We start from the raw sequence: 9,635 nt of genomic DNA on the forward strand, positions 1-9,635 counted from the left end.
ATCACAACCCACATTAAGAAATACATTTTAAATCATGCTTAGCAAAATAAGCCAGACAGAAAAAGTTGAAAATCACATGATATCACTTATATGTCATATATAAACCTAAAAGCAACAAATGAACAGGAGAAACAAACAGACTCATGGACATGGACTATAGACTAGTGGTTACCAGAAGGTAGGGAGTTGGGGAGGAGGGGATAGGTAGACGGTTGAAAGGGGTCAAATTTAGGGGGTAGGGGGAGGGCGAAGTGAGTAAACGGGATCAAATATATGGTAGCAGAAGGAAACTGGACTTTGGGTAGTAAACACACAGTAGAATATACAGATGTCAAATTATAATGTACACCTGAAAATTATATAATTGTATTAACCAATGTTACCCCAATAAACTTAATAAAAAAAAGAAATGCATTTTATACTATGACCAAGTACACATATACACATGCACACATGTACAACATTTTATACATATATATTTATAAACATAATATACTATTTAAATTTATGTGGACATTCTGTAGATTAGGGTGAGGAGTAGCTTATTTTTCCAGTCTGAAAATCTGTGCCTTTTGATTGGTGAGTTTAAATAATTTATATTAATGTATTTTTTAAGGTTAAATTCTACAAACTTGATAGTTGGTTTCTATTTTTCCATCTGTTCCTTGTTCCCTCTTTTATCTTTTTATGCTTTCTTTTTAATTGATTATCTCTTATGATTTCATTTTATATCTTTCATTGGCTTTATATATACATATTTATTTGCTATATATACATGTTAGTGAATCCTGTAAGGTTTACAGTATACTACACTACCTCAGATACAATGTAAAGATCCTACAATAGCATATCTCTATTGTTCATCCATCTATTGTTGTATAATTGTTACCTACTTTTTTTAAGTTTAATTTTGAGTTACCTGTAGATTATTTACATGCCATTATAAGAAATACTACAGAGAGATACTGTGTAAAATTTACTCAGTTCCTTGAAATGGTCACATCCTGCCGAAGCATAGTACAATGTCACAACCAGGGCACTGATGTTGATACCGATGCAGTACAGTTTATCATCACAAGGTACCTCCTGTTACCCTTTTATAGCTGCATCCACTTCTCGCCCCAAAGTATTAGCCATTCAAATCCAGCAACATATAAAAAAGCTAATATGTCACAAATGAGTGGAGTTCCTCCCTGAAATGCCAAATCGGTTCAACATTCCTGGTGCCAGGCAGCAAGGAATTACTCAAAAATGATGTCAGAGCATGCCAAAAGACCATGCAATACACATATGATGTCTTATTGACTTGTACACTTGAATCCTATAGAATTTTATTAATCATCGTCACCGAAAAAACTAAAAAAAAAAAAAAAAAAAAATGACATAGGAACCAATCTGCAAGAGATCCCAGTGGTTAAAAGCTAGAACAATCTGAGTAAGAAAATAAGTAATGATAGTATTGGATTATAATTCCCCAAATAAGATAAATATCCATGAGTCCAAACCAATATAAGTAAATAATTTAATAAGTAAATAAATGGAGGAGAATGGAATTCTCCTTACGGATGAATTCCAAATATTAAATATAGAAAGAACGAGGGAAATAAAAATTAACCTCAGCAATACCTGCTCCAGGCATGATCCACTGATGCATGTCAAACTGTGCGTGCGACAAGTGTCACGCTGCAGCAGCACAGCTGCACAGATGCAAAGTGTCTCCCCCAATACAATATATTTTCATCACTGTGGTGGCTCTAACAGATGCCCTCAAGTTATTTGATACTTCTGTCTCCAACAGGTGGCGTTTTATTCTCCTTCCTCTGGCTGGATTTAGTGATCCATTTCTAATAAATAGAGTATGAAAGGAAAAACCTGTAACTGTAATGTTACGTGGAAAAACCTTACCGATACCTTATCGATACTACGTTAACTGATCAAAGTTACTATCATTACTACTAACTCCAATTAAAGGTCATGTAGCTCCTGCTATGATGTAATGATAAGGATACTTCACCTTCCCCCAAATCCATAACCCCATTCCAATGATAAGAAAATATGAAACAAAACTAAAGAGAAGAAACACTCAACAATACACCTGACCAGTACTCTTTAAAACAGTGTCAAGATCATGAAAGAAAAGGAAAAAATGAAGAAATTGTCACAGATCAGAGGATGCTAATAATACATGATGATTAAAAGCATCCTGGTATCTTGATTTGGGTCCCGAAATAAACAGAGGGCATTCATGCAAAAACTGGTAAAATCTGAATAAAGTCTTTAGGTCAGTTAATTATATTGTATCAATATTAATTTCTTAGTTTTGATAAAGGTACCATGGCAATATAAGATGTTCATATTAAGAGAATCTGAGGGAAGGGAACATGAGAACTCTTTTTATTATCTTTAAAACTCTCTCATCAACCTAAAATTATTTCAAAATAAAAAATACTAAAAACAAAACTCCTTAACATTTGTTTATATAGCAAAATATGGACCCCCACTCCATCTACCTCTGTCACTCTCGCTCTTCCTGCCTCAGCCAGGAGGGCTGTCTTCTAGCCCCCAATACCTGAGGTGCTACCTCCTACCACAGGGGTTTTGCACTGGTGCAGAGGGTTTTCCTCTGGCTTTAGTTAATGCTCTTACCTCCCCTTTGAGTGCTGTAATCCCTTACTCATCCTTTGGGTCTCAGATCAAACATCTCTGCCTCACCTGGGCATCCATCACACAGAAAAACCCTTTTACAGGTTCTCATATATCACATACCACCCCTTTACAGCCCTAGTCACAGTTGCAATTGTGCATTTGTTTGTATGATTGTTTATTAATATTTGTCTCTTCCATCAGACAGTAAGCTCAATTGTCAGGAACTATATATACTTTAATTTATCCAGTGCTTAGCACAGTCTCTGGCACATAGTAGGCACTCGGTGTGTACTTGTTGAATAAATGATCTAGTCTCTTATCAATCTGGAGCATCCAAAACTGTACAACAACTTTCCCACAAAAGAGGAACACTTCCCTTTCCATTAAACATGTCGGCAGGCAAAACATTCTCGTTATAAATATTGTATGGAGAAATACTTTAAAAGGGGGAGCTTTTAGGACTCTGAGATCTCTCCTAATAAGATGCAGAAATGTGGCAGCATTTCCTCTCTGTTCAATCCCTCACCCCAGAAGAACTTCCAGCTACTCTGCCATGCACTGTGAAGTCTTATGGCTCCTTCAACAGCTACTTCACTCAGCATATAAAGAATAAGTGGATTCAGAAGTGCCTACAATGAAAGTTGAACAAGACTTTGTCTCCTTTTCTTTCCTTTCTCCTTTATTGCTGTCATTAATTGAAAGAAGTTAAAATCCATTTTGTGATTTGCTATTTATCAGGCAAATGATTCTCTGAGGCAATTCCCAGTGGGACTCACTTTATATTTTGGGGACATTCTAGTTCAGTGACAGCAGATGGAACATTGTAGTTAAAATTTTAAAAAGAGAGACAATGAAATGAGTTCCGGAAAGATAACGAGGCAGCAGTTGCGCAGGCAAAAAGAATAATAAAATAAAATAAATTAGAAAGATTGCTCTTTGGAACTAAAACCTGCACCCAGGGACCTGGGAGGCAGGGGGATGTGAAGAGAAGGGGAAGGAACTCTTTCATGGTTTGGATTTTGATGGATGACTTGTGATGGCACCAACGTGCTGAGAGTAAGAATCCTCCGAGCCGACTGAACGTCTTGCAGTATCTAATGATCCTTTGTGGCGCGTGCGGAAGGAATAAGGGGAACTGAATTCCTTCTGGCACTCGGGATGGACCCCTTAGATCTCAGTATGTATGTGTATTTATTATTTGACTGTGGGATTGTCACTGGACATAAGTTGCTCTAAATAGAGAACAAAATAACTAGTTCTTTATTAAAAGACTATCGGGCATTGATAAGCTAATAGGAAAAATTTCAGATGACAAGTGTTCCCCTTAATTTGTAAAGCTCAACTCATCCCTTGTATGACTAATTCTGGCTAATTTTATAAGTCCTGTTAGTTAAATGGATTACGAAGAGCCCATGATCAGGAATTTCTCTGCAATAAGCATATTTTTAAACAAAAAAAGATATTTACTCATGCATTCTTTGTTAATATTTAGAAACGAAGTAGAGGATAAATATCACTCACCAATAATCACACCAATCAGAGATAATGGTTGCTCCTTCTGCATATTTTTAAGTTACGATCACAAAGAACAATTGCTAGCACTGCGTTTATCAATTCATTTACTATATCCTTAATTTTCTCATGTAACGAATGCATCTTCATAAATCAAATGGAATTGGGTATACAATAATTACATCAGTCAAACATACAATAAAAAAGTTAAAAAAGACTCAAATTTCTAAGAGGTTTCTAAGCTGACCTAACAACACCCCAAGTTTTCCCTATTATATGCCAAGCTTAAGAGCTGAATACATTGCTACAGATGCAGTTTAAATAACTGGCAAAATATTTACTGGCAAGAATTAGCCTTACATGCAGCATATTCTTACCAAAGACTGCCATTCCAGCTGTGGGTTTACCAAGGATAATTTTTAGAGAAAGGTGAAGGGGCTTTGGATATGATTTTATGGTGCTGCCAAATCACTGTTCCCCCTCAAATTGCTCCAACATTCTCCTATGATTTTGTTTGAAATTTTGTCTGTAGATGTTTTGAATTGGACGTTGACTTTTCCAGAAAGTCCTCTGTTGTAAATATAAGTACCAAGTATAAGTCCTCGAAGGGATGGGGAATCACAGGCATGACACGTTTTAATGGGGGCTGGAGGGTGGAGTAAAGGATGTGGGGGCATAGTCCATAACTGAGTTCTGAGTCACCGAGAACAGCCCCAAAGGCATCCCAGAAAAGTGGGATCATGGGGCAGTCCTTTGGAAACTGAGCACAAGACAAGGGGAGGAGGTATGTCACGCAAACCGGAAGATGGACACAGGAGGACTTGGACGTAGCAGCTGCTTGAAGTTTGCTGGACGTGAGAAATCCTAGGACTTATGAAGCATTCAAGTTTAATAAAGTCAAGGTCAGGATATTTATCTACCTACCTATTTATTATTTGCCACTCATGCGTGTAACAGTTATCATTACTTACACATTAAACAGCTGACACCACCTGGCTCTTTGGTCTTATTGAGTATTTGTATTAAGATAATTTTCTGTTTTTCATTTATGTGATGGAAGAGAAAATATTGAAATAGTATATTAAAAAAATTAGCTATCTCGGGATGCATCGACCGCAGTCTTCATCCTATTTGTGACAGTGACATCTTCTTACAAAGTAATATGATCCTATATAAAGTATTTTCCTCTGAAAATGAATCTTGACTCTACAGAGGAAGAAAGGTGGTATTTCTCCATAATTTACAGAAACAATTTTTTAAAATTTCTTAAACATATTCTCACATCAACAACTAAAGAAATAAACACGGCATTTAGAAAAACAAAAAAACACAACCTCCTCACTTATAGGTTGAAAAACATGGTAGTTAGATGCTAATCAGTAAAACTGAATTGTTGCAAGGACACTGTTCAACTTAAGTCGAGAAATGTCTATAGGACATGTCTATCTTTACTGTGATAAATATACTTTAGTAGATCTACATGAGCAAGCATATAGTTTATTAGCGTGAACTTTGGTTCATGTTCCCTCCTCTTTAGTCTGATAAAATTTTCTTGGGAGGTAATTTCTGTCAGGTTTGTTGAGGACGGGAACCACCCAGCTGCGAAGTCTCTTATTCTTTGCCTCAAACTTCAAAAGTGAGGACAAAGTTTGAGAAGCACCTTTTACATCCAGTGCTTTGCTGGTAACTGACAGTTGGTTCTCTGGGGGAAAAATTAGGGAGCCCTGATTTGTAGCATTTGTTGGTTTCTATGGTGTAAATATTCCCATCCTGGCCAATTTCAATGCAACAACAGCTTCCAAAATTCCTGAAAACATAACAATTCTCTCTCCTGAGCTGTTATAACCTGGCCCTAGCATACATCTGCTTTTTATGATTCAATCATGAAAGGCATTTGTATTCCATTAGCGAAAACTCAGAAAGATTCATCTAGTGTCCATCCCCCCTCTTCCCCTGCAGGGTCAAGAGCAAATCTCCAGGTGAAAAGAGAGAAACATCAGGGGCCAGGTAGCTGGGCTCCCTCCCTCTCTGGCCTCCGTGCTTACGTATTTTCCTGAACCATGACCTCATCTGGGTTGGGGAGGTCAAGAGAAGAACCAGAACCACTTAAGAAAGAAGTATCTTATCCATCTATACATACATATATAAAAAGGTTAAATGAAGAGTGGCTCTAAGTGGCATCCCAGATTCGAGAGCTTACAACAGCAGTTCTCACTCCTAAATACATATTAGAATCAGCTTGGGAGTTCTTAAAAATTCAGTCCTAGAGATTCTGCTCTAACTTGTCTAGGGTGGGACATGGGCATTGGCATGTTTTAAAAGCTCCCCAGGTAAAACTCTCAGGTTTGAGAACCACTGGTTTCTAGGCTGCTTATAATTATGTTTCTAGATAGATGGTAATGAGCAGAAGCAAATGTGTGGAGAGGCAGCTGGCGATGTGTGAAGGGTTAGAGATGCATATTTATGTTTTAAAAAGATATTCACAGTATTATACTGAAATACCTACCAGTAGTAAATAGTGTCATTTTGACAGGCTGATGTAAAAGAAACTAGGTTAACACATTTCAGTTTTGAGAGTTGTCTTTGAGTTCACTGCTTTTCCTGGGACAGTTTCTAAAGCTCTCAGTTAGAACCCATAGGTGCTACATCTTTACGTTTTCAGTTCGGCAGGGCTTCTTCTGTCTAGGTTTTACAATGGCCTCACAGTCAGAGGGAACACAATAAGGGCCATTGAATTATATCATTCCAAAGAAGTATCAGACCATCTATACAGGACTTGTAAGAGTGATGTACAAAACAGTTCTGTGATGTTCACCAACCTCCAGGCTATTGAAGAGAAGTCATGACTCTTCTTAGTGAGAGTTTTTTAGGTGTCGTGTTTTGAGACAGTTGCAGTATTTCTCCACATCTCCATCCCCCACTCCCGTGGGAAAAGGGAAAGGTTATTTCATTCTCACTCCAAGTCTAGTGAGAGGGGTTTTAAGAGGATCACTCAGAGAGCTTGAGACATATCCCTCGCAATTTAGAGAAACACTAAATTTTTGTCTGGTGTCTCAGAACTTTGAAGGCAAAAGTTATGGCTGGAGCTGATGGGAGAGGCGAAAAATCTCCATGGGTGTCAGTTAAGCTTCCACCAGCAGCAAGACAGAACGTGCCTTGGATAGCGGGAGAGCCATGCAGAGGGGAGCTGGTCTGCAGGTCATTTTAAAAGGACCTCATCTAAGAGGGCTTCCTTCCAGGGAGAGGCTACCTCAGCAGAAAGAAGCTGCAGTGTACCCTCAGACACAAAGGCAGAGGGAACTGTTCCAGTGGCCGCATCAGCGTCTGGCTGGAGGAGGGGCTGCAGCCCACACTGAGAGAGACACAACCAGACAATCCCAGTGGAGAATCTCAGAGGTGTCTGTCAAGTACCACGCAGGAAAGTAAGCTTTCAACACCCGCTAACCCCAGGCCACAGTTTGACACACTCTGATCTTTTCTGTCCCCATTTTATTCCATACAGCCCCTCTTACACCTCCAGCCAGGGGCCAGACAACTTACCAACGTAAAAAAGGTTCTGCTGACACAACGTTCCCTGTGACGGGATCCTCCCCGTGGGTTTCAGTGTATCGCCATTTTAACTGATGTCTATGACACACAGACAGGCGTGCCCCTGACGGGAGTCCTCAGTCAAGCTTTTGTCACAAGACCTCGATACCCTCAGGTGGAAAGGACACTGCTACTGGGGCCTTTCTTAAGTGGTGACCAATATCCATTCGCTTCAGTCCCATCTCTAAAAGAAAGGCAGTGAGATGTGGAGTCGACTGATTGAAAACACCAGCTCTGAGGTGGCATTCTTCCATCTGTTTTCAGTTGTTATTAGTACAAGTGAAAGCCACCCTGTCATCTGTACCCACACTGCACATGCTGGGCCACCAGGCTGGTTACAAGAGCCTTTGTGTTGTCCAAGGTTTTGTTGACATTTACATCTTTTGAGGACAAACCACATTCAAGTGGGACTCCTGTGCCACTCATGCTGGAGTAAGGGCCATGGCCAGGGGACAGCAGACTTAAAGGAATGCTCATAAAGACATCCAAGCTGTATGAGGAAAAGAGGGTAATGGAAGAAATAGCAAAAGACAAGGAATTGGGGAAAAATCAGAGATTTGTCTTCATTGAAGGATGCCCAGTTTGAAAGTGTATCAAACTGGGGAGGGATAAGTATTTACCACATAGTTTGGGGTTGTAATTGAACTGGATTAAGAATTTTAATTATGGAAATGGAAACTTTTCTTGTGATTAATGGGACTAGAGGACTTTTTTAATATTCAAGACAAAGTAAAAGATCTGCCCAAGGGCAATGAAAATAAAACCTTGAGCCCAAGTAGTGGGTTTAGAACAATGAGAGGAAAGAAGAAAGTTATACTTTGCTTCACCTTATTGTAACCTGGTCTTTCAGTGTCCTAGCTGTTCTATTCTACTGAAACTCAGGGATTCTGAGAGCCCGTTAAAAGTTGGAAAACTCATTAGAATATAATTCCTAACACTGTAACTATAATTTTCCCCAAAGGAGCATAATCGAGATGAATGATAACAAAGGCCAGTCGCACTACAATGCATGTGTCACGCCATGTGGCGGAAAGAGAATGACAGGAAGGAAGAAAACAAAGGTTCTAGTCTGGGCTGTGGCATTTCAAAGTGTCCAACTCAGGGAGAGCAACTTAACTTCTCTTAACCTGTGATGTCTCTGCGAATGAGAAATAATATTTGCCTTGCCTGCCTCTCAAAATTATGAGGATAATAACAGAAGGAAATGCTTCAAATAACAGCAAAGCTCTTCAAATGTAGAGTGTTATGGTAACTACAGCATGACTCAAAGGTGGTGTACAGTTCAGAAGCCATGCTGCTGTTCTTCTTAAACTATGTTCATGGTCTTTTTGTGTGTGCCAGAAGAATAAAATCTTTTCTTCACAGGATGCTATTCTCTCTGTTGATATCATCTAAGAAAAAATATTAGTCTCTGGCTTTTGTTACCCCTTCGAGCATTTCCCTTGAGAGGCAGCAATCAGAAACAAATCGGAGAGACATATTTCCTATATTTTAAACTAACATTGATTTATGGTAAAAAAAACAAACAAAAAACAACAAAAAAACACGCGTATTGCACAAATTTTGGAAATCTAAAATATAGTATAAACAAAGTCTCCTGCAACCTCAACATTTAGAGGACAATTACTGTCAGAATCCCACCAAAATGCAAACTCAGAAAGGCAGGCCTTTGCTTCACACTGCTGTATTCCTGTGCTTGGGATGGTATGGGGTACATAGTAAGCACTTGATACATATTTGAAAAACGTGTTAAAATTTTGGTATATTTCATTCTAGTTCATTTTCAGTGTGTGTGTGGATACGTGTACATAAATTTATCATCCAAAAATAGACAATCACAAAATTGGGGCAGTATAGTACTGCATCTGTTGGGCTTTTTAGTTATAAGG

The sequence above is a fragment of the Pteropus vampyrus genome, unplaced genomic scaffold (genome assembly GCF_000151845.1).
Source record: "Pteropus vampyrus isolate Shadow unplaced genomic scaffold, Pvam_2.0 Scaffold48, whole genome shotgun sequence".
NCBI lineage: Eukaryota > Metazoa > Chordata > Mammalia > Chiroptera > Pteropodidae > Pteropus > Pteropus vampyrus.